The sequence below is a fragment of the Aegilops tauschii genome, chromosome 5 (genome assembly GCF_002575655.3).
Source record: "Aegilops tauschii subsp. strangulata cultivar AL8/78 chromosome 5, Aet v6.0, whole genome shotgun sequence".
NCBI lineage: Eukaryota > Viridiplantae > Streptophyta > Magnoliopsida > Poales > Poaceae > Aegilops > Aegilops tauschii.
Genome location: NC_053039.3, coordinates 13,288,884 through 13,313,563, shown reverse-complemented (window position 1 = coordinate 13,313,563; position 24,680 = coordinate 13,288,884). Strand labels below are relative to the sequence as shown.

At 43.2% G+C, this 24,680-nt stretch overlaps 1 long non-coding RNA gene across 1 annotated transcript; it reads right to left on the bottom strand.

The window, feature by feature from the left end:
* Window positions 1-19,983: 19,983 nt before the first annotated feature.
* LOC123493833 (uncharacterized) lies at window positions 19,984-20,994 on the bottom strand. The gene is made up of 2 exons (XR_006663223.2): window positions 20,837-20,994; window positions 19,984-20,358 (listed from the first exon to the last, which is right to left on the bottom strand). It is a non-coding gene; the product is annotated as an uncharacterized lncRNA (long non-coding RNA).
* Between the last annotated feature and the right edge of the window lie 3,686 nt (window positions 20,995-24,680).

Here is a 24,680-nt window from a genome sequence, read left to right as displayed (position 1 = left end):
ATCATGCTTTTCATTCAAAGAGCTATCATGAATCACTTCATAAATTTCTTCATCATAATTTTCAGATTCACGAATCTCAAGCAAAACTTCATAAAGATAATCTAGTGAACTCAATTCACTAGCAATTGGTTCATCATAATTGGATATCTTGAAAAGATTAGCAAGTGGATGAAGATACATAACAATATTTTTTGCAAGCGAAGATGCAAGCAAATAGAAGGCACATGGCAACACAAGCAAACATGAGATCTGACGAGAAAAAGGCGAACGAAAAAGAGGGCGAATAAAACGACAATTTTTTGTGAAGTGGGGGAGAGGAAAATGAGAGGCAAATAATGTAAAGTGAGAGGAGGTGAGATTTTGGATTAGGAACCTAGTTATGTTTAAGATGCTCCCCGACAATAGCGCCAGAAATTCCCTTGATGATGTCTGCTAGGACTATGTCGGTATTTCCCCCAAGAGGAGAGGATGATGTAGCACATCGACGGTAGGTATTTCCCTCAGTTATGAAACCAAGGTATCGAACCAGTAGGAGAACCAAGCAACAAAACGTAAACAGCCTCTGCACACAAATAACAGCCACTCGCAACCCGACGTGTTAAAGGGGTTGTCAATCCCTTTCGGGTAACGGCGCCAAAAATTGGCGAGGAGATGGGAGAAAATTGTAATGGATTGAAATAATAGATCGCAAATAAAATAAAGTGCATCAAAGTATTTTTGTATTTTTGTTTAATAGATCTGAATAAAAATGCAAAGGAAAAGTAGATCGCAAGGCACATATATGAGAAAGAAGACTTGGGGGCCGTAGGTTTCACTAGTGGCTTCTCTCGAGAAAAATAGCAAACGGTGGGTAAACAAATTACTGTTGGGCAATTGATAGAGCTTCAAATAATTATGATGATATCCAGGTTCTACCTCTTGAGCATGCGTTGGTTTTCCCTTGAAGAGGAAAGGGTGATGCAGCAAAGTAGCGTAAGTATTTCCCTCAGTTTTTGAGAACCAAGGTATCAATCCAGTAGGAGATAACACGCAAGTCACCTAGTACCTGCACAAACAATCAAGAACCTTGCAACCAACGTGATAAAGGGGTTGTCAATCCTTTCATGGTCACTCGCAAAAGTGAGATCTGATAAAGATAATAAGATAAATATTTTTGGTATTTTTGTTGTATAGATTGGAAAGTAAAGATTTCAAAATAAAATAAATAGGAAACTAGACTTGTAGATTGGAAACTTATATGATGGAAAATAGAAGATTATATGATGGAAAATAGACCCGGGGGCCATAGGTTTCACTAGTGGCTTCTCTCAAGATAGCATATATTACGGTGGGTGAACAAATTACTGCCGAGCCATTGATAGAAAAGCGCATAGTTATGAGAATATCTAGGCAATGATCATGAATATAGGCATCACGTCCATATCAAGTAGACCGAAACGATTCTGCATCTACTACTATTACTCCACACATCGACCGCTATCCAACATGCATCTAGAGTATTAAGTTCATAAGAACAGAGTAACACATTAAGTAAGATGACATGATGTAGTGGGATAAACTCAAGCAATATGATATAAACCCCATCTTTTTATCCTCGATGGCAACAATACAATGCATGCCTTGCTGCCCCTGCTGTCACTGGGAAAGGACACCGCAAGATTGAACCAGAGCTAAGCACTTCTCCCATTGCAAGAAAGATCAATCTAGTAGGACAAACTAAACCGATAATTTGAAGAGACTTGCAAAGATATCAAATCATGCATATAAGAATTCAGAGAAGAACCAAATATTATTCATAGATAAACTTGATCATAAATCCACAATTCATCGGATCTCAAACACACCGCAAAAGAATATTACATCGAATAGATCTCCAACAACATCGAGGAGAACTTTGTATTGAGAATCAAAGAGAGAGAGAAGGCCATCTAGCTAATAACTATGGACCCGAAGGTCTATGGTAAACTATTCACACATCATCGGAGAGGCTATGGTGTTGATGTAGAAGCCCTCCGTGGTCGATTCCCCCTCTGGCGGAGCGCCGGAAAAGGCCCCAAGATGGGATCTCACGGGTACAGAAGGTTGCAGCGGTGGAAAAGTGGTTTCGTGGCTCCCCCTGATGTTTTTAGGGTATAAGAGTATATATAGGCGAAAGAAATAGGTCGGTGGAGCTCCGTGGGGCCCATGAGGGTGGGGGCCGCGCCCTCCTGCCTCGTGGCCGCCTCGCAGAGTTCCAGACTTCAACTCCAAGTCTTCTGGGTTGCGTTTGTTCCAAGAAAGATCATCGCAAAGGTTTCATTCCGTTTGGATTCTGTTTGGTATTCCTTTTCTGCAAAACACTGAAATAGGCAAAAAAACAGGAATTGGCACTAGGCCTTCAGTTAATAGGTTAGTCCCAAAAATAATATAAAAGAGCATATTAAAGCCCATTCAACATCCAAAACAGATAATATAATAGCATGGAACAATAAAAAATTATAGATATGTTGGAGACGTATCACTAGGCAATGATCATTACATAGGCATCACGTCCAAGATTAGTAGATAGACTCCTACCTGCATCTACTACTATTACTCCACGCATCGATTACTATCCAGCATGCATCTACTGTATTAAGTTCATGGAATAACGGAGTAATGCGATAAGAACGATGACATGATGTAGACAAGATCCATTTATCTATTGCGGCAGATATTAGATCTCGTCTTTTTATCCTGAGTAGCAACAATACATACATGTCGGTTCCCTTTCTGTCATTGGGATCAAGCACCGTAAGATCGAACCCACTACCGGGCACCTCTTCCCACTTCAAGACAAATAGATCAAGTTGGCCAAATAAAACCCAAATATCGAAGAAGAAATACAAGGCTATAAGAGATCACGCATATCAGAGATCAAAGAAACTGAAATAACTTCCATGGATATAAAAATATATGACTGATCATAAACTCGAAGTTCATCAGATCCCAACAAACACACCGCAAAAGGACTTACATCATATGGATCTCCAAGAGATCATTGTATTGAGAATCAAAAGAGAGAGAGGAAGCCATATAGCTACTAACTACGGACCCATAGGTCTACAAAGAACTACTCACGCATCATCGGAGAGGCACCAATGGAAGTGGTGAACCCCTCCGTGATGGTGTCTAGATTGAATCTGTTGGTTCTGGACTCTGCGGCGGCTGGATGAATATTTCGTCGACTCCCCTAGGATTCTGGTATTTTTGGGGTATTTATAGAGCAAAGAGGCAGTCCGGGGGTGATACGTCTCCAACGTATCTATAATTTTTGATTGTTCCATGCTATTATATTATCTGTTTTGGATGTTTAATGGGCTTTACTATGCTATTTTATATGATTTTTGGGACTAACCTATTAACCTAGAGCCCAGTGCCAGTTTCTGTTTTTCCTTGTTTTTGAGTTTTATAGAAAAGGAATACCAAACGGAGTCCAATTGACGTGCCAACTTTTGATGATTTTTTATGGACCAAAAGAAGCCCCCGGAGTAAAAGAGTAGGGCCAGAAGAGTCCCGAGCCATCCACGAGGGTGGAGGGTGCACCCTACCCCCTGGGCGTGCCCCCCTATCTCGTGGACGACTCGGAGTCCCCCATGACGTGAAACCGACGCAAAAATTCCTATAAATACAGAAACCCCCAGAAAGAAGCCTAGATCGGGAGTTCCGCCGCCGCAAGCCTCTGTAGCCACCAAAAACCAATTAGGACCCTGTTCCGGCACCCTGCTGGAGGGCGGATCCATCACCGGTGGCCATCTTCATCATCCCGGCGCTCTCCATGACGAGGAGGGAGTAGTTCACCCTCGGGGATGAGGGTATGTACCAGTAGCTATGTGTTTGATCTCTCTCTCTCGTGTTCTTGATTTGGCACGATCTTGATGTGCCGCGAGCTTTGCTACTATAGTTGGATCTTATGATGTTTCTCCCCCTCTACTCTCTTGTAATGGATTGAGTTTTCCCTTTGAAGTTATGTTATCGGATTGAGTCTGTAAGGATTTGAGAACACTTGATGTATGTCTTGCATGTGCTTATCTGTGGTGACAATGGGATATTCATGTGATCTACTTGATGTATGTTTTGGTGATCAACTTGTGGGTTCAGTGACCTTGTGAACTTATGCATAGGGGTTGGTACACGTTTTTGTCTTGACTCTCCGATAGCAACTTTGGGGCACTCTTTGAAGTTCTTTGTGTTGGTTGAATAGATGAATCTGAGATTGTGTGATGCATATCGTATAATCATACCCACGGATACTTGAGGAGACATTGGAGTATCTAGGTGACATTAGGGTTTTGGTTGATTTGTGTCTTAAGGTGTTATTCTAGTACGAACTCTAGGATAGATCGAACGGAAAGAATAGCTTCATCTTATTTTACTACGGACTCTTGAATGGATCGATCAGAAAGAATAACTTTGAGGTGGTTTCGTACCCTACAATAATCTCTTCATTTGTTCTCCGCTATTAGTGCCTTTGGAGTGACTCTTTGTTGCACGTTGAGGGATAGTTATATGATCCAGTTATGTTATTATTGTTGAGAGAACTTGCACTAGTGAAAGTATGAACCCTAGGCCTTGTTTCGAAGCATTTCAATACCGTTTGTGCTCACTTTTATCATTAGTTACCTTGCTGTTTTTATATTTTTAGATTACAAAAACCTATATCTACCATCCATATTGCACTTGTATCACCATCTCTTCGCCGAACTAGTGCACCTATACAATTTGCCATTGTATTGGGTGTGTTGGGGACAAAAGAGACTCTTTGTTATTTGTTTGCAAGGTTGCTTGAGAGAGACCATCTTCATCCTACGCCTCCCACAGATTGATGAACCTTAGGTCATCCACTTGAGGGAAATTTGCTACTGTCCTACAAACCTCTACACTTGGAGGCCCAACAACGTCTACAAGATGGTTTTGTAGTAGACATCAGGGGGGCGCCCGAGATGGGCACAACCCACCTCCTCGAGACTCCCCCCTGGTGTAACCAGGCCCATCTTCTTCCTTCTGGCCCATAAAAAATCTCCGTAAAGTTTCATGGCATTTGGACTCCGTTTGATATTGATTTCCTGCGATGTAAAAAACATGGAAAAAATAGCAACTGGCACTTGGCACTATGTCAGTAGGTCAGTACCAAAAATGATATAAAATGACTATAAAATGATTATAAAACATCCAAGATTTATAATAAAACAGCATGGAACAATCAAAAATTATAGATACATTGGAGACGTATCAGCAAGCACCAAGTGATTCATAATCAAGTGATTCCAAAAGCCCATCAGCATGGAGTTTCTTCATGCGCTTTATACCGATATGACCTAAACTGTAGTGCCACAAATAAGTTGCACTATCATTATCAACTTTACATCTTTTGGCTTCAATATTATGAACATGTGTATCATCACGATCGAGATTCAACAAAAATAGACCACTCAGCAAGGGTGCATGACCATAAAAGATATTACTCATATAAATAGAACAACCATCACTACAAAAAATACAAACACGTGATGATACATGTTTGTCACAGTAGGTCACGTTTTCTGTCATGCATGTACATCCATGACAAATTTATGACAGAATCAAGATAGTCATACCTGTGCTGTCGTAGAAGTGTTCCATGACATTACCAAAATTATCATCATGGAAGTGTCCACTTCCATGATGATAAACCGCGCGTCACAGAAGTGGTTTCGTCAAGGGTGACCGACACATGGCATCCACCGTAACGGAACGCCGTTAAGCTATCGGGTCCGGTTTTTGATCCGATAACCCGTTAACAGCCCCTACCAATGGGGATTTTCCACGTGTAAAATCATCATTGGCTGGAGGAAACACGTGTCGGCTCACCTTTGGGACAGATGTCATCCACTCATTGGACCCAAAGCGCCTATGATACGCCGACACATGGCACGGCCCAACAGAGGCCCATTCCTGTGAAAAGGCCGGCCCGTTTGACTTGGCCAAAAGGTGGCGGGCCGGCCCACGGCAAGCCTGTTAACGGCCTGTTCGCATATATCCCATTTACAACCCGCTATCCCAGGGCCCGTTTACGGCCTATCCGAATTAGGCCCAGTAGCGTCATCTGGGCCGTCCAATATAATTCCAGCCCGTTTTAACTTTCGGCCCATGTATGGCTCATGACGTCTTTCGGCCCATATGAGGCCCTTAGTAACCTCGGCCCCTTAACGGCCCGTGGTAAAACTGGCCCGTAATGAATAGTGTATCACTTTATACCCATTAACGGCCCATTATTTCGTTGGGCCGTTTCCATCCCATGATATCTTTCGGCCTTCTCATGGCCCATTTATTCTTGGGCTCATTTCCAGCATTCGGTTACTTACGGCCCGTTACTGTCATTTTCTGCTTGTGGGCCAAATTCAGCCCGTGGTTACAGTCGGCCCGTTTGTGGCCCGTTAATACGTTGGGCGTTTTCATGTCGAAAAAACCCGTTGGGCTGTTTTCGTAGAGTTATCAAATACGGCCAATAAACGGCCCGTTATTGTCCACGAATAGTACGGCCCATAATTGGCGAAATGATGATACGTCCCGTAGAAGGCCCATGGATCATACGGCCCGTAAAAGGCCCATGGATCGTACGGCCCGTAGAAGGCCCATGGATCCTATGGCCCGTATAGAAGGCAAATGGATCATACGGCCCGTAGAAGGCCCATGGATCATACGGCCTGCAGGAGGCCCATGGTTACAACAGTCCGTGTGTTGCCATGATTATTTTGGCCTAGTTTCGAAAAATAGGTTATTGTGGCCACTAGAAAAACACAGAAAAAGAACTGCAGTGACTACAAGCAAACAACTAAACAAGACAATAAGGAAATAAATAAGCCAGCAATTAACGCTAGCCTATTACCGCTATTACACATATTACATCCACTTGGCATCAAAGTTCGCCACCAGTGCAAATATAGGGAACAAAGCAGCATATTACATACACTGGCCGTCAAAATTGGCCACCAGTGCAAATAAACGCGGCAGCAAAACAAGAGCATAACTGAAACAACTTCATAAGATCTCAAGAAACGTGGTATCCACCATGCTGGCAATAAGCTTAGCATGCTTATTAGCTTTGTCTTGTTTGGCGCTAAAATCCTCCAATGCTTGCTGTTGCACCAGAAAGTATGCATCTGAATGCTCCAGGGACTTTCACAGTCCTTCCGCTTCTTGTCGCAGCACAGCTGATCGATGTCTTTCAGCTTGTAGTTGAGACTCAAGAAACCGAACTGATTCAGACAATGAGTTTGAATAGCTTGTGCAAGTGGTAGTGGCCAGTAACTCCAACACTAAACCAAGACAGGACTTTGGGGTTGTCTCACTGTCTTCGAGATAGTCTTCCTTAGCTGTTTTATCAGCTTTGTTGGAGACCAACAAGGATGTGTAACTATCCTGAACCTTATCTGCATTACTTCCTTTACCATTGCTTAATAAGGCACTCTTCCCCAATATTCTGTCAACATTCTAAAAGAAGAAACAAGCAGACACATAATAGTTTAGCATGTACTAGTATATGAAACTCATTTCGGTGAACCAGTTCATTAGTAAGGTGGACAGGATTAAACTATCAAGTCTTCTATTGCCAAGTACTAGTACATAATAAAAGCATCAAACAAACATATATCTATGTCCTATGGTCACTGCATTGTCTTGCCAAATCAAAATAGAGACACGGTTCAAATCATATCAGTTCAAGACAAAGCAGCAGTGAAAGAATACAAAGCGTGGGAAACTACACGGCACAACAAGATTTCAGATCGGTACCACGGGTCTACATGTACAACAACACTATTGGCTCTGTTATGATGCTAGTAATGTGCATGATATGAGAAGTCAACTGTATACACAAGTGAAAATGAAATCAACAGAGCTATTGATAAGAGCAAGCCTGTTAAAGAAACATGCGTGAACATACCTGCTGTGCCATTGAAGTTTCGATTGGATCCTTCAATTTAAAAATAAGTTTGTATGAGTAAATACAGTGATACAAGAGCAAAGCAGTATGCACGATAGCAATCATAGTTAAAAAAGGCGCGCCTAAGCGAGCGCTTAAGCGCGCCTAGGCTCTAGGCGTTGGCGAAACGCATTGCGCATAACTACGCTTAATCTGTGCGCATAAGCGCAAGGCGGTGGCAAAACGCACAATTAACGCCTAGCGCTTTTTTGAACTATGATAGCAATGGAATCTTAAATTAGAACAATTGTTCTTCAGGTTTAGGCACTTGTTCTACATGAACAGAGTACAGTAAGACGCAAGAATATAGTACTTAAAAATAGAAAATGAGCTCATAGACCTTACCACATTCTTGGTTTGGGACCAGTACAGAACAAGGCGTTCCCAGTCATCGTCCAGTAAATGTGTCTCAGGAGAATGTAAGGGAATTTGATGAGTTTCTTTGCCGGTGAGGTACGTTTTCTTCAGGTAATTCCGATACTGCCACCAAGCATTCTTGAAGATAGCAGAGGTATTGGCACAGGTTACCTCATCCTGAGTTTCCAAATCGGTCATTCTCTATAGAGAAAATGGGAAAATTTGCTGTATTATAACCATCATGGAGGTAGGATGTATGGGACAAAGCAAAGTAATTGCCATGAATAACATTACTTACACATAACTCCTGGACAAACACCTGCAATTGGCATTTTCCTTCATCTTCAGTATAATATTTCCAAGATGGGAAGATACGCACATACGATTTAACAACATCAAATGTGATAGATGCTAAACTACGACTAGCTGGTTGTGCTTCCTCCACAGGAATAGGCGTAATAATTGGCGGAGTTGGGGTTCGCCGTGGTAGTACTGGCCCTTTGGGCACTGGAGCTGCCTTACTAACTGCTCTTGTTTGGGAGCTCTATGGTGGAGATGGTGCTGTGTCAACAAGAACTGGGTTACTATCTGCTGGGGTTGGGGTTAGATTGGGTGAAGCTGGTTCTCTGTCCATCGCAGTAGGGGTACAATCTGCAAGAGTTTGGGTTATGTGTGGTAGGCCTGGTTCTCGTGCATGTACAACCGGGGTGCTATCTCCACCAAGAGGTAGCACTGTTTTATTTGAAGACCGTGTTTTTAGTCCGCTAGATGCTGGCATCACCCGCTCCAATTCAAATGGCTGATAAACAGGAACATAGTTGAATGTACAGACATTGTATGATAGATAGATGCAATAGATAGTGTGGAAAAAAGAGGGCATGAAATAGTTAACATGTATATTGTTTAACTAAAACGGATAGTATGACATAATTTCGCATATATGATGTCTATCTAAACTAGATAGCATAGCATAACATAATTCAAAGATATGATGAATAACTAAACAGGATTGCATGACATAATTCACCTACATGTTATCTAAGCAATCAGGATTGCATCATTTAATTCACATATGTGATTTATATGCTAAACAGAGGGCATTAGATATTATGTCTGAACTAAGAACATGGTGTTGAATATTGTGTATATGATGTCTAATCTATGCAATGCAAGACACCATATGCATGATATGAGCAGTATAACCGTGCCAAGTTAGAGCATACACCTCGGTGGGGGAATAGGACTGGTCATCTGTCTCTGAATCCATTTGTGAGGAGCTATCGGGACCCAACAAGAGATCTGCTTCGACAGGTAGCACTGTCTGCGCTGAAGGCCTTGTTTTCACTCCAGATTTTTCAATCTCCCACCCAAATGGCTGATTCACAGGAAGAGTTGTTTAATGTACAAACATTGTCGACAAATGGAAATGTAATGAAGAAAAGGATGGGCAAGATATCATACAAATATTTGATGCTTGGTTAAACATGATGGCATTGCACATTTCACGTATATTATGGCTGGCTAAAAGACATGAGACTACACAATTCCCATATAAGATATAGAAACTAAACAGGTGGCATTACAGAACATGTCTAAACTAAGCAGATGACATATATGATGTCAAAAGTAGGCACTGCAAGGCAACATATGCATGATATGACTAACATCATCATGCCAAGGTAGAGCAAACACCTTGGGGGGTAAATAGGAGTGGTCAGCGGCATCTGAATCCGCCTCAGAACAGATATCTTCCTCTGGATTACAATCTGGAGAGGGGTGGGGAGGGTTCGCCATTGAACCCACCATGGAGCGATGTCTGCATGTCATTGTATTGCCGCACAAAACTCCTCTCTTTTTCTCTACATGTTCAGCATGACTGTGTACAATATCTGACATGCATACGAAAAAATATGGTGAGATTATGTAAGGAGAGCATGCAGAAATTTAGAGTGATCGTAACAACCAGTGGATGGATCCAAAAATAATGATAGCAGGCTGATGATTGCTTTAATTTAATAAAAAGACAGATGATGATTGCTTTACTATTTGTTTCCCACCCAAGATGAACAACATAGGCATACCCTAGGTGAACCAGATATTAGACAGAGATACTATCCATTGCTTCCTCGATATGTGCCGTAAGACGTCAAGGCTGAAGCAACACAAGACAGACATCGTCAATCTCAAGTGGGATTCTAATAACATCTCCAATAGATGATGTAAAATAGATGTAAAATTTACATCACCAAAAACCACCTGACTACAACAGATGAGGTAAACACTGTTGACTCTGAACTTAACTGTCGAAACTGAAATTTATTGTGGAATCTGAATGTTACTGTCGAAACTGAACGCAATGGTAGCAGAGAGGCACTTGACATGTAGTTTAGGGAGGGCCTGCAGTTCATCTTCAACCTGCACCCCCCTGGGCCGCCAGCCACCACCGGCCGAACCGCCGGCCCCAGCGCCGCCTCGCCGCCCCGAAACAACTCCCCACCACCGGTCTGCCGCCGCCCCGGCCAGCCCTATAGGCCCCCCGCCCCCCACCCTAAACACTAAGATAGATAGTGGGGTACCTCTCCGGCGAGCCCCCGTCCCCGCTGCGGGTGGTTCTTCCTTAACTCCGGCAAGCCCTGATGACCCACAAGTATAGGGGATCTATCGTAGTCCTTTTGATAAGTAAGAGTGTCGAACCCAACGAGGAGCAGAAGGAAATGATAAGCGGTTTTCAGCAAGGTATTCTCTGCAAGCACTGAAATTATAGGTAACAGATAGTTTTGCGATAAGGTAATTTGTAACGAGCAACAAGTAACAAAAGTAAATAAAGTGCAGCAAGATGGCCCAATCCTTTTTGTAGCAAAGGACAAGCCTGGACAAACTCTTATATAGAGAAAAGCGCTCCCGAGGACACATGGGAATTATCATCAAGCTAGTTTTCATCTCGTTCATATGATTCGCGTTCGGTACTTTGATAATTTGATATGTGGATGGACCGGTGCTTCGGTGTTGTCCTTAATTGAACAAGCATCCCACTTATGATTAACTCCTATTGCAAGCATCCGCAACTACAAAAGAAGTATTAAGGTAAACCTAACCATAGCATGAAACATATGGATCCAAATCAGCCCCTTACGAAGCAACGCATAAACTAGGGTTTAAGCTTCTGTCACTCTAGCAACCCATCATCTACTTATTACTTCCCAATGCCTTCCTCTAGGCCCATATAATGGTGAAGTGTCATGTAGTCGACGTTCACATAACACCACTAGAGGAGAGACAACATACATCTCATCAAAATATCGAACGAATACCAAATTCACATGACTACTAATAGCAAGACTTCTCCCATGTCCTCAGGAACAAACGTAACTACTCACAAAGCATATTCATGTTCATAATCAGAGGAGTATTAATATGCATATAGGATCTGAACATATGATCTTCCACCAAATAAACCAACTACCATCAACTACAAGGAGTAATCAACACTACTAGCAACGTACAGGTACCAATCCCAGACTAAGAGACAAGAATTGGATACAAGAGATGAACTAGGGTTTGAGAGGAGATGGTGCTGGTGTAGATGTTGATGGAGATTGGCCCCCTCTCGATGAGAGGAGCGTTGGTGATGACGATGGCGATGATTTCCCCCTCCCGGAGGGAAGTGTTCCCGGCAGAACAGCTCCGCCAGAGCCCTAGATTGGTTCCGCCAAGGTTCCGCCTCGTGGCGGCGGAGTCTCGTCCCGAAAGCTTGCTTATGATTTTTCTTCAGACGAAAGACTTCATATAGCAGAAGATGGGCACCGGAGAGCCAACAAGGGGCCCACGAGGCGGGGGGGCACGCCCCCACCCTCGTGGCCAGGGTGTGGGCCCCTCTGGTATTTCTTTCGCTCAGTATTTTTTATTATTTCCAAAAATAACTTTCGTGGAGTTTCAGGACTTTTGGAGATGTGCAGAATAGGTCTCTAATATTTGCTCCTTTTCCAGCCCAGAATTCCAGCTGCCAGCATTCTCCCTCCTTATGTAAACCTTCTAAAATAAGAGAGAATAGGCATAAGTATTGTGACATAATGTGTAATAACAGCCCATAATGCAATAAATATCGATATAAAAGCATTATGCAAAATTGTCGTATCAAGCCCCCCCACCCCCTGAAATTGACTGACCCAAAAGTTGATTCAGTCTACTAAAGTGTAGCTAAATCGGAGCAGGGCAGTAGCACGAGCGAGGGGGAGAGCAGGAGCAGCAGCACGAGCGAGAGCCGGAGCAGCAGCAGCTGGGCGAGCGAGCGATCGAGCGAGAGCCGGAGCAGCAGCAGCAGCGCGAGCGAGCGAGCGAGGGCCAGAGTAGCAGTCGCAGATCCGGCTGGTATGGACGCCGCCGCCGAAGGGGCCTCGCACTGGGGGAGAGCCGCAGTGGAGATGTCGCCCGCGGCGCCGGCTTCAAGGTAGCCGCTCCATGAGGGTGCGGGATGGAGCACCGTCGGCGCCGGGAGGTCGAGCTAAGGAGAAGGTGCGATGCGATGAGTGTACAACCTCTTTGGTGGCGCCGAGTAGGCCTCGGCTTCGTCCGATGAGTCAGTGAGGATGCTGCAGTTCCGGTGTTGTAGGTTAAGGTGGCACTGTGGGGATGGAGCAGCCGCGATAGACGAGGCGATCGTCGGAGCAGCTCCTTGGAGGTGGATGACGAGGCGGCTGAACCGGCCGGACGACGAGATGGACGATGGATCCTCATCCGGGGAGGTGGACGAGGGACGTCGAGCTGTTGCGGTGGACGACGTCGTCGGGGAAGAGGCTCCGGCTGGGCAGCGGTGAGGTGGCGGACGGAGGAGGGTGGGGTTTCGCGGCTGGAGCGGAGAGGTTATGGCGGCCTGGGATTTCGAATGGCAAAAAGGAGGCGATGGGCGGGGTGAACCATGACTTAGGGACGCACTTGTCCAAAATGTAGGGCGTGTTAGAAAAGTACCCCGCACCGATTTGAACTAGCGGCCCTTTCGGCTCAGGGTTAGAAGGGGGAGTTCGTGTGTCGGGATTTGGCAGCTACAGGGATTTTTCGCGCGCATTGTAATTTCGGGATAGCAAGGCGCGGGTTGTGAAGGCGCCAGTTTTGGGAGCATGATATCTGAATTTTCGGGATATAACAAGGCGCGGGTTGAATTTTAGAGACAAGCCTAACGTGTAATATTGTACTTGTACGTACCAAATCGATCCGCACTTCCCTCAACCAAAAAGAAAACGAAAAAAAATAAAACTATTCACACCACACAAAGAGAGTCTTGCCCCGTTTTACTATAAAAATGCTATTTAAAGCTACTCATACCAACAATTTAGTGCAATTAAATTCTATTCGGTAGTATGAATCCATGTTATGTCCAATTAAATATTTTCGCTTGCTGTATAATGCATGTAACCTACTCATACCAACATTTTAGTGCATTCCAAATGTCTATACTACTGTTGCAATTCGAACTGAATTTGAATTCGTTTCTCTATTTCAATAACAAATCTAAAATCATGATTGTTGCCAACTTCAACCATCATTCGTGTATTACCTTAATAACACACCACATGATTACTATAGCGATAGATATGAACTATGTGTACTACATGAACTCGAATTCTATTTTTTAATACACTTGATGTTGATTCCAAATAATAGTACATTTGATGTACTAACTATATATTCATAATCTAAACCATGTTCCATATGTGTACACCGTGTTTATCACACATAGTATAGTGCCCCGCCCCCTACATTATGACAAGTATTTAGACCTGAGCTGCAAAAGCCACACATTAGCCCAAATTATGATCAATGTTCTATATGTTATACGTAGTACTAGCAAGATGCCCATGCGTTACACAGAACATCAACATGATCAAGGTGAGGCCTAATTTGCAAATATGGAGAGGGGTGTGAGTATCTTTTTCCAAAATTGCCATAGTTTCCTTCCTATCTGTCAGATATAAATCGGACGGCCTATATTACAGGATGGCACCATCATCAACAACTCCATTTTTTAAAGAGTAGAGATAAAATATATTATATGTAGTGTAACATGTTCATAACCACACCATGTGTATCACCGTTATATATATTCACACATGCGTCGGTTTAAAACACTATGATAAATTCTTGAAATATCCGAATTCGCTTTTTATAATGAAGTATGATCTCTATTCGTCTTTTACACCCACACAATCCTCTTATCTTTGTAGCTAGCTAGCGCTAACTTTCTCTCGTGCATGCAGATGCCCGCATCCCTCTAACCCTCCCTCAGCATTCTCTAGCTCCATCGCGCAAATTCGTCTTTTCACTTTAGGTCGTTCACTCACGGTGTGTGTAGGCCCCCCGGCTCCTTCTTTACGACACACGTCGATCGATATGCCTCTCTAGCCAGGTGTGCCTAGCACAAAACACAAGCTTCCCCTCTTCTCTTATCACCGTCCATGCCTCACTCCCACCACTCTTTTCATTGATCTCGTACTCGCACACTTCTCCGCCCTCGATATAGTATGACACTCGCACCACCTCCTAGATGCATCCCTGTCTCTCTATCCTTCGTGCCTCATTTGCTTCTAACACACACATGCATGTATACCGATCGATCTCCCAACATATACCTAGGTCGACTTTAACTATCCCCCCCATCGATCGACGTACCTCACAAGTTATGTCTCTCCTTTCTCTGACAAAGGACGACTGATATTCCTATGTAGTTATGTCTGCTACCACATCCATATCGCCCCCCTCATCATTCGTGCATGCCTCCTGACCCTTCTCTCACACGCACGTGCATAGACAGGCAGGCATCCCCTCTCTTATTGATATTGCAGGCGTGCCCTCCGGTTGTCTAGCAAGCCTATCCCACCATTTGTTAGAAGCAACTCCACTACCACCCCCTCCAACTCTCTAGCTCTCTCTCTCCCAACCTTATTCCTCTCCTACACATATGCATGGATGCCGATCGATCTCCCTTAATACATGAGGTAGGCCTCTCTCCTCCTCCACACATATACCAGCCATTGTACCTCTATAGTTAATTAGGCCTCCCTCCCCCCCCCCCCCCACCACACACCGATAGTCGAGCGCCGTAGGTAGGTATCCATGCCACAGAGACATACTGCACCTGTCCCCTCTCACGTTCCAGTAGGCCAGCCACTCTATATCTTTGGCGTGGGCACACACAAATTCGATGGCACTCTTTATCGATCGCGCGCGCGCACACACACACATCATCCCTCTCTTCGATTCTATGGACACCTCAAGCCGATGATACCTCCACTCTCTTCTCGTGGATCGCCCCCTCTATATATATGATATATCCAGGACTCTATTTCACACACATTGCATATGTTACATTTTTTGATTAACACCACCCCCCCCCAAAAAGAAACTCTCACGAACCCACACACTATATCTCTATACGTTTGTATCTCTCTCACACAACCCCACGTAGGTGGTGTACGTATACAAGAAGATAATAGGTGCACCGTCCACGTACTCACGCTTCGTGCCCAGCCACACCCGCGTGGGTACACAGTGGAGCTCATTTCTGTACGAAATGGCAGCCCACGTGCTAATTTGAACGCGTGTAGCGGTTGTTTACCTACGGAGGTCGTGTACCACGCGTGCACGAAACAAAGTTTGACTTGATGCGTTGGCGCGTTATTTTTAAATAAAGTTATATCGCTCAATGCCATGTACACAGAATATAAACCGATTTTTATGGAGAAAAAGGTAGTCCGCTCCACTATATACAATGGAGCCTGCCTGCCTAGTTTGTCTCTCTTCAGAGTATCTCACACAAGGCTGCGGTGGCCTCTCTCTCTCTCACCGTTGGTCACTGACCCGGCCGCATCCCGTCCGCCGGCACAAAGGGAGGACGTGCATCGTTTCTCTGTTCGACGGCGCCGAGGCAACACGTCCCGATCTGCGATACACGCCGTTCTCTCTGACCAAGCTCCGGCGTGGTAGGGCCTACGCCACCTGCTCGCTGCCGCAGTATGGGCAGATTCCGCCCGCCGCTGCTCACCTAGTTACATCCCGGCGACCTCCAGGTATCCCCTCCAGCCTTGCTCCACTGCCCGTCTTCCCACGTCGCTGCATGTGGGTCTTCCATAGTTCTTTGCCCAAAACATAGCTCGTCTGGCGTACTTTCCATATTGCAATCTCGTCCTCACACCATTTTAGACAAACACAACCGTGTTGTTATCTTCCCTTAGGACAAGGAATATGCTTCTTTTTTGTCGTCGCATGTGTCATCAACTGTTATTAGCCAGTAATTGTTTCCTTTCTACCTCTTTTTTGCAAACAGGGCTATCCATTTCACCTCGTTGCTATTGCGACCTTTTGGTGAACTTCACAAATCACTTTTTTATTAAGAGTGTTTTGTGCAGTCCTGCCAAAATGTCACACAGGCAACGTCTCTACATTTCATTGCGACTGCACAAAGGGAGATTGGTTTTGCTCTATCCTCCTCATCCAACTCCGAGCCTAATCTTCTCCAACTAGTTAGTCTTAAGAGAGACTGCAAAGGTGACCGGCTTCTATTTGTGTGTTTATTGTTTCATTAGCAGTCCTCTATTATCGTAATCACACTTAATATCTTTGGAACAGGGACGCTCATCTCTATTTTAGTGGAACTACACAAAATGATCGGAATGTTTCATGCTCCAGACAGCTACTTTTTCCCCAACATGCCTTGTTGATTTAGACAGAGCTGGGGGGGACGTTGCTGCCAATGAAAGCATGGATCAATTTTAATTTAACACCTTCTCACAACTTTGTCTTGAGTTGTGATGTAAATATTAGCTTTGATTAGCAAGGAAGTTAGTTTTTTATTGTTTCCGAAAGAGCATCGATGGCAAGACACACGAAACAAAAGCTGAAAGCTCACACCATTGTACAATTTCATGTCGCTGGAAAATTATTTGTATAGTACGTCAATTATGTAAACAAATGCTGGAAGCTTAATAGCATTTCCAGAAGCCTCTTCGGCATCTGGGTCCATGTGCCATGCACAAAATTATACTCCTTCGTTCCTAAATATTTGTCTTTTTACAAATTTCAAATGGGCATATTTTTTAGTGTAGATTCACTCATTTTGCTTCGTATTCACCTTGTCCTGCAAGCTTCTCCTCGTTCTGCGAGTTGATGGGACACACCAACAAGTAGAGCTAGTCCATACTCCATCCTTTCCGGTTGATATGGCTTAATCTTTTTTGCGGGTAAATGAGAGAGCTTTATTCATATATAAGCATTCTTAGGACGATCAGGCAAGACACTGGTCACTAGGAAGCGAGGTACCCTGCAAAAAAAAGAAGTAGGAAGCAAGGTCTTTCATCAAGCCAGCTCTCGGCCACATTCAAAGTGCAGCAAGCACGGTTCGCACAAAGATGCGCCGCAAGGTTTGCTGACCTGTTTACATGCTGAATAACAAAAAAAGAGGAAATATTACCGAGAATTAAGCGAGAATTGTGGTGTTCGATGCAATCAACTTCCATTATCACATGCGAGAACCCTCGAAGAGAACCAAATGTGTTGAAGATTGCTTTATCACATTTAAAAATATAATAAGAGTGCAGACGCTCCTCCATCCGGTTCCTAGTACTAGTATAGTACCTCTATAGACTATAGTAGTAGTACTAGTAAACTTTGCGCTTGGATGTTCACCTCTTCGGGAAGTGCAACAATAATAGTACTAGTATAGTGTCACTACAAGAAATATGTCAACTTGTGACCCTCACTATTGGTCCCTGAAAGGTCATTGATTTTCATTTGCGACCTTTTTTTGACCAAAAACAGATGGTCAAAAGCTGGCAGTCGTAAACTAAAATTAACGACCTTCTCTGTGAGATGGTCGTAGACGTTTACGACTAAAACAAAAGGTCGTTGAACCCATGACCTTTTGTTTTGGTCACTGGCTGTCTGCCCAGGCCACGTCGGATCCGACGTGGCAATCTGACGTGGCAAAATTGCGACCAATTGAAAAGGTCAAAAATTAGAATCAACCCGGTCCAATTGGGTGTTTATATGGGCCAAGCCCATTAATTCAGCCAATTTAGTGTATTTTTCTGTCAATTTTTGTTAGCTTCATGGGCCAAGCCCAACATCGCAGCCTTTTTATTTTTGGGCCATGGCCATTTTGGCTGAGCAGTTCAAGTATTTCTTTTTTATCTCAACAGTTTGTTTTTTTATATGTATCATGGGTCCACTAGTCAGATGGATCCTAGTTATCATGTTCTCATAAGTGGGTCCAAGTTGTCAGGTTTCTAGCAAGTGGGTCCGACTTGTCAGGGTCATATTCCTCATTTCATTTTGACAGTAAATAAATAACTAATATTTAAATTGGCACTGACAAAAAACACATATAATACTTCAAATAACAACAGCGAGATTCAGTATAGAGCCAGATTCTGTATGGAGCTCCTGCTCTACAAATAACACGCAATACAATGGTGCTCCTGCTCTACAAATAACTCTACAAGTGGAGTAACTAATTTACAAGCACTATATTCTTCAGGATGGAGCTCCTTCGTTAGCATTACAAACAGGCGCACATGCACTTGCTCCTGCTCATAGTCAGGACGCCCTGTTACATGAATCAGCAAAGAATCATCAGAAAACTGGAGCAAATATATTATGAAGAGACCATTCAATAAAAAGGACAAGTTCTTCAGAATGATAACACAAATTCAATTAGTATAATGCTTTTCGAAGTCACAAAAAATAATGATTACTACATGGAAGATGATCATGAAGAGTATAAACACATCTTAAATCTTACTTGTAAAAACAGAATACATTAGTGCATGGGAGTTCAGGCAGAAAACATACTGCCATAGTGTGCCCCTGGTTAGCCCAAATCAGCAGCTCACCATACTCCTCCAACAGACTGAACCTCTACTTGCTGTCTCGCCTGACCGCCTACACGTGAGAAAGCAAAAAAACATTTACTTGACGCATCTTACAATTCACAACAAATTCGAGACTGACCCAATTAATTACCGCATATAGAGATTTTACAATCAAAGTTCATGGTGCTAGGCTGCTAGCTATCAAGATGAAAACAACATGTAGCAGATACATTGTACAAACAGGAATTTTACAACATCGCATTAACACTGCGTGTGCAATGATTTGGCTAACAAGTGCAAACAACACGGAACACATACTGTAGCACAACTAAGAACAGCACGGTCCATCACAATAATGTAACCAGTCAAGGGCTGCTCTAAGCAAGCATTGTTGCACATGCAAAGTCAACTTTCTAGTTAAATGCTCTACAGGTCTTCTAAATTGCTCGACAGATAAAAATAGCTCAAAATACTTCATGAAAGCACAAAATCATTACATTGTACTAGTACAGAAACAGAAACAGAAACAGGAACAAATCGAGCTTCGGCTCCCACGCAGATTGGGATACAGCAATACAGTATCAAAAATAAACTACCAGAATACATAGAAATTCCATGCAGATGAGTAATTCCATAATACAGTTTCTTTTTTTTGAAGAGTTGCATATCACAATAAAAACAGATACAATGTTTAATTGCCCGAGGACATAACAGTATAGTAAAGAACACAGAACATACAAGGCATGCATACATTATTAATTAAAAGAGAGGATCGATAAATAAGGATGAGTTAACCCATATCGATAAATAAAATCTATAGATGATTCCATACAATGTAGAACTGTTGTACTTGGCAATGCACACTAGCTACTGATGACTGGTTATATTGGTTCATTGTCATCAAATTAAAAAAGAACTACCCTGATCAAGCATACATAAGCATAAAAATGATCAAACAAGCTCATTGTGCATTTTCTTTTTAAATGTGATACACAATAAGCATAAGTAACCACTAGGGAAATAACTTGCTATCTACATGCCCTATTATCAGCAACAAGAACATTAGGCAAGGAATAACAGAATATTTCCAATGCAATCTGTCTCCATCCCCAGCACAGCGGCAACAGTCTCCAACATCATTGCGCGGCAGCCATACCTCCTCTGCAACCCAATTTGAAGGGTCAGCTTCAGAACATGATAAACTTGGAAGTACAATACAGGAGACCAAGATGATAAACTGGTGAAAAAATCATGATAAACAGGTACCCCTCTCTGTCTGAACCCTTTTCTTGCACATATGGATGTGCTAACAATGCAACTAGCTAGCATTAAAGCCGAATATATGTCCATGTTTCCTAGCAAACAAAAATCTTGTACAAACTAGCATTGAAGCTGAATATATTCCCGTAACAACTAGCATCACCAGCTTATGAAACCACATATATATTCCAATCTAATTTATTCCAATGGATGTTAAATTAAGAGATGTATTGCAAATGTCTGAAGCAATGTTATGCGCTATATCCATCTCATTATCTAAAGGCAGGCAAACTAAGATTTCACCCAACCTACAACAGTTGCTGCCACAACCAAACAACATAGTAGTTCTACCCGCAGTAGATGGAGGCAATTGTCTCACCTGCGGTAGCTGTCCAGGAGCAAGTTGAGGACGGCCGGGCCAGGAGCAGCAGGATGCAGCTTGGGGACTTGGTCGGGTAACACAACCGGCAGCAGCAGCAGGTCCAGCACGTCCTACACTACAAGCAGCTCCCATGGCCTTGAATTACTTTCCTTGACACAATACGAGCACACATCAATAGGAGATGATGGAAGTTGTAGAAGAAGGAGTCTACGAGCATCAGCAGGCAATGGACTGGAAGAAGATGAAATCGAGAGGCGGGGCGAACCTTGCTGCTGCTGCTGCCATTGTGTCCTTGAGCTCGACCTCGCTGACCTTGACAATGTCTGCCTGGTCCCAGATGCTCAAGATCTTAGTGCGAGCCTCCTCAAGGGATGGCCACAATGCCTCCCTCAGGTTCGGGTCATACGAGAGAAGCGCGCCGGCCTCTTTGGCAACCTTCATGGCGTGCAGATGCGCTGTCCGGCAAGGCTCGGCAATCAAGCTTATTGATCCATATAGGAAGACTGCAGCCTGGGTACATCACAAGTTGTGAGACATTTTCCCTCAAAGAAATAAAACATTGCAGTACAGAAACTTTCACAACAAATTAACAATTTAGTACATAATCTGCAAAACAAATTGACAGATAAGAATTGGAACACTTTCTTATAAGTTCTGCACGCAAAGCACAAATTTATAACAATAAAACAGTCGAAACATCTAGCGCCACCAGATATGTGGTAGTTTTGGGTCACAAAATTATACTGTACATAGAAAGGAGCCCAAGCTCACCTGACATGCACAATTCTAAAATTACAGCACTCTGACAGTACAAAACACCTAATAACATGCAAATATTTTCCATAAGTTTTACTAACCAGGACAAGAACTGATCTATCTGTCACCAGCGGACACTCTAAATTATTGTGCATCACACGGATTCTTAAAGTATCATACTTGGCCGGCCAGCTCAGGCTGGCCGATGGATCCAAGAACCACAAAAATGATTTGTTTCATGTAGGAGATATGATTTGCTGGACCCGGAGAAACAACTCAGACCAGAACATCACTATAGAGTTCAGTCACAAATTGGTTGTGGCATACAGATTTTCGGATACCTAGAACATGTGGCGATACAGGTTGACATAACTGCAAGGGAATACAGTAGATATTTGACAGAACTAACAACGCATGCTTCAAGATTAATCACGGATAATAACGATCAGCCACATAATCTACCACGAACCCGTGGTAACAGGCACCATCACTCAGCTACACCAACAGCCTACCAAAGCAAAATTCCAAATCGGATGAAAAATCACGGCGCACATCCAGCGGAATCACGTTTGAATAGGATGGGATCTGATCTGATACCGGCGTCATCTAATTAGGGAACAGCCTAAACGAACACCGGTAAGAATGGTGCCGAAAAGGAGAGAGAAGATTTGAAGGGAAGGGGAATTGCTTACCATGAAGAAGGAGTTGGGGGACTGGACGAGGCGCTTCTTCTTGTGCTTGAGCTTCTCGAGCTCTGCCGGTGGGTTGAGCAGGTCGATGTCGTTCTGGAGCACCTGCACCACGCACCACGCAAGAAGAATCACGAACCGTAAATCCAAATCCAAAGAAGAACCAAGCAAGGGAAGGCATGGAGATTGGTCGGTCGGTCGGCGCACCATCGCTTGAGGGCTCGGGAGTCGCCAGAGGTAGAGCAGCGCCGGAGTTGGAGCCGACTGAAACCCTAGCCACCACGGGGTAGGGTTTCGGGCTCCCCTTGCCATGGCCGCGGGACCTGAGCTGCTGCTGGGTTGGATCTGCCGCGCGCCGGCGGTGGGGTAGCAGGTCACTAGCGGGGCTGGTGGAGCGGAGGTCGCGCCGGCCGATGGGATCGGGGGAGGGGAGGTCGCGGGAGGGAGGGAGAAAGAAAGGAGGCGGGGGGTGGTTGGAAAATGTCCACGAGGACTAGGGTTTCGGCTTAGGTGGGCTTGGGGTGAGGACTGCCGTTGGATCCGCGAGCATCCGACGGTGTTCGATCCACGATCCGCGTGAAACGCCCACAGACCAATCAAAATGCAGCACACGGGTACGATGTCATGACCATTTAAATTGGTCGTAGTTGACTAAAAAATTGGTCATGGTTGATTAAAAATTTATTTTCCAATTTTCAAGTGCCGAAAATGATGTTTTTGTGAAGGACCTACAATATATTTGTCGCAAAATTAGACCAAATCAATTTTATAAAATATTAGAACATACTTAATGTATAATTGACCAAATACTTGGGTGTCAAAAGTTTTGATTCACCTCTCATGAAAAAGACAAATTTCCGCCGATCCAGATGGAAACGGGTCAAATTTGAACTGCAGCTACCATATAGTTTGTTATTTATTTTTTCCAAAAATCATTTTGTGGTACATAAGTATCTATTTAATCAGAGAAACATCAAAAAAATTCGAAGATTCAACTACTAGCTAGGAACGGTCATTCCCGCCGTTTTGACCGCATTTTGAAACGGGCATAAAAAATTCAAAAAAAAATCAAAAAATTGGAAAACCTTCGCATTGTGTCATTATATGTGACTAAGTTACCAGGAAAAATAATAAACTTGTAATATGGCAATTCTTTTAAAAAAGTGTTCTCGGAAATGAGCTATCATGTGTGAAGATTCATGGCTTTCAAGTCAAATGATCAATCTTATGGCCACATTCATGGCATAGTTTGTTCAAATGATCTCATATTGTGCACACGGGTGCATATTGGAATGGCAAACAATGTTGCCTAAGGGAGTTTTCATTTTCTTTGCACGGAAAATTCATTTTCCATTTTTCGAGTGCCCGAAGTGAGGTTTTTTTGTGAAGGAACTACCAAATAATTGTTGCAAAAATGGACCAAATCAATTTTATAAAATACTATGCCTTGTTTAATGCACAATTGACACAATGGTTGGGTGTCAAAAGCCTTGATCCACCTCTGGTGAAAAAGACAAATTTCCGCCGATTCAGTAGGAAGCGGGTCAATTTTGAACTGTAGCTGCCTCATAGTTTGCTATTTATTTTTTCCAAAAATCATTTCTAGCTACATAAGTATCTATTTAATCAGAGAAACATCAAAAAAATTCCAAGATTCAACCACTAGCTAGGAACGGTCAAGCCCGCCGTTTTGACTACATTTTGAAACGGGCATAAAAAATTCAAAACAATTCAAAAAATTGGAAAACCTTCGCATCGTGTCATCATATGTGACCAAGTTTCCAGGAAAAATAATAAACTTGTAATACGACAATTATTTTAAAAAAGTGTTCTCAGAAATGAGCTATCATGCGTGAAGATTCATGGCTTTCAAGACAAATGATCAATCTTATGGCCACATTCATGGCATAGTTTGTTCAAATGATCTCATATTTGTTCAAAAGGGTGCATCTTGGAATTCCAAACAATGTTTCCTAAGGGATTTTTCATTTTCTTTGCACGGAAAATTCATTTTCCATTTTCCGAGTGCCCGAAATGAGTTTTTTTTGTGAAGGACCTAGCATATATTTGTTGCAAAATTGGACCAAATCAATTTTATAAAATACTAGGACATATTTAATGCAAAATTGACCAAATGGTTGGGTGTAAAAAGTTTTGATCCACCTCTCGTGAAAAAGACAAATTTCCGCCGATTTAGTTGGAAGCGGGTCAAATTTGAACTGTAGCTACCTCGTAGTTTGCTCTTTATTTTTTCCAAAAATCATTTCTAGGTACATAAGTATCTATTTAATCAGAGAAACATCAAAAGGTCTCCAAGATTCAACAACTAGCTAGGAACGGCCAAGCCCGCCGTTTTGACCGCATTTTGAAACGGGCATAAGAAATTCAAAAAAATC